Raw genomic sequence first — 2,134 nt, forward strand, 5'->3', positions numbered from 1 at the left:
GGGTAAGTAAATATTTAAATATTATGGTGACACCGCGTTGAAGTACAATTTCGATATTTTGATTGTAAGCGTGTAAAGGAAAGAGATAGAAGAAAATTAGAATTTTTAAACGCATTGGAAAGATCAAATTTTAAAATGTGAAAGTTGGAGAGTTATGATGTAAATAAAATAAAATCAAGGATTAAGTGCAAATGTGTAAATTGAAATTAATAAATATAATAATATAAATATATGGGAACAAAAGGGCAACCACCCATGTGATCAATATGTAACCTGAATATATATATATATATATAATAACAATAATAATAAGAGAAGATAATGGTGGTGGCCAGCCAAGTAATATACAAGAGATGAAAAAGGGAAAGGCAAGGAAAAGTCAAAGAAAGGTATGGGTTCATGGGAGAGAAGGATAAGATATAATAATAAAGAATAAAGAAAGTAAAGAAGAGTGTAGAAAGGAAGGTGGGGGCCAGCCATGTGAGGAAAGAAAAAGGAAGAGAAAAAAGTTAAGTCGGTTAGTGAAGAAGAAAAAGAGAAAAAAAATAAAGGAAGAAAGAAATGAAGAAAAAAAGGGAGAGAAAGAACCGTGAGAGAGGAAGAGTAAAGAGAATGGTTTTGCTACACTTTGAGGAAGGAAAAAGAAAGTTTTTGCTGCAATTTTGGAGGAAGAAGAAAGCTGAAAATTTTGAGGTAAGAAAGCTGATTTTTTTGAGGTTAATTGCTGAAATTTTTGAGGTTTTTATGGCTGATTTTGGATGCAGAAAAATTGGAGCTAATTGTTGCCAATTTGTACAAAAAAATTGGAGCTGTTTGCTGCAGAAAAATTAGAGCCGCTTGCTGCCAATTTGTACAGAAAAATTGGAGTTGTTGTTACCAATTTGTGCAGAAAAATTAGACAGCATTGTGCTGCCAATTTGAGGGAGAAAAGGCAGCTTAGTGCTGCCAAATTTTTGAGAAAAAGAGAGCTGGAAGTGCTGCCACCGGAGGAGGAAGAAAACGAGCCAAGAAGGAAGAACGTGGAAGAGAGAAAAAGAAAAGAAAAGAAAAAAAAAAGAATGGGCATGGCCTAATAGAAAATAAGTGGGCATAGCCCAAATAGGAAAAAAAATTTGAAAAAAGTCCATGAAGTGGGGGACCAAAGGTTATAAAAAAATGAAAAAGGCCCAATGGTAAATTAATGTTATATTTTAAGATTTACGGGTAATTTAATATTGTGCATATTTTGGATGAAAAATATGCAAGTATTTTTTTTAAGCTGGAAAGAAATGCAGGGCCCAGCTACCCTGTTAAATTTTATAAATTACGAAATGAAAAGTACAAAGGAGGGGGACATGATCCGGGCCTCCAAGTTACATGAGCATAGGAGGGTTTTGAAGACAGTCCTAGAGTAAAAATTTGAAACTTAAAATGTATTTTGCAATACCTAAATTTCTTGATTTTTCTCTTGATTAGTGCCCTAGTAATACCTTTCGTGTTCCCAACTAGCTGCAAAGTTCACTGAAATGGCATCTTCATCCGAGTCCTCATCATTTTCCCACATGTCCACGGCTTTGTATGAGGCTAAACTTAGCATTTTATCAATTGAAACTTCAGTGTTTGAATGTCTCCTACGACGTATCTTAGGATGGACCTTGATTTCTGTGAATTTTGTTCTAGAGAAAGAGGGAAACGAAGGAACATCACTTAGTTCTTTATTGTACATGCACTTACCCGAGACGGACTCTTGGGTGGGGGGGATGTCTGCTTCTGATGAAATAACTCGGTGTTGGTCATCTATGTTCTGTCCATCTGTTGGGCTGTGTTCCCCACTTTCTTCAATCATATCTTCTGATTGTTGGAAATTGTTGGGTTGTCCATTGGGCTGTATGAGCCTATCTTCTGATTGTTGGCATTTGTTAGGCTATTCATTAGGTTGTCCGAGCATATCTATTGGGTTGTTCATCGGGTCTGCCAACCCATTTTTTGGTTTTTGTTGGCCTTTCCCATGCGCAGAGGTCACGAACCATACTTCAGACTGCATGAAATAATTTTTTGCTTTCTCTTCTTGCCGAAAATCCTGCATTGACGTCCCATCAGCTGACGTAGGCGTTGATAAATCCTTTTCCTTGCTCCCCGTTGTCTCCCCTGTTGG

At 36.6% G+C, this 2,134-nt stretch overlaps 1 long non-coding RNA gene across 1 annotated transcript; it reads left to right on the plus strand.

Annotated features, from left to right (window-relative positions):
- The first annotated feature begins 454 nt into the window (after positions 1–454).
- On the plus strand, positions 455–1,363 carry LOC148761843 (uncharacterized). Its single transcript, XR_016027585.1, has 2 exons — positions 455–693; positions 765–1,363. It is a non-coding gene; the product is annotated as an uncharacterized LOC148761843 (long non-coding RNA).
- Positions 1,364–2,134: the final 771 nt, after the last annotated feature.

The sequence above is a fragment of the Theobroma cacao genome, chromosome 7 (genome assembly GCF_053813885.1).
Source record: "Theobroma cacao isolate CCN51 chromosome 7, ASM5381388v1, whole genome shotgun sequence".
NCBI classification, from domain to species: Eukaryota; Viridiplantae; Streptophyta; class Magnoliopsida; order Malvales; family Malvaceae; genus Theobroma; species Theobroma cacao.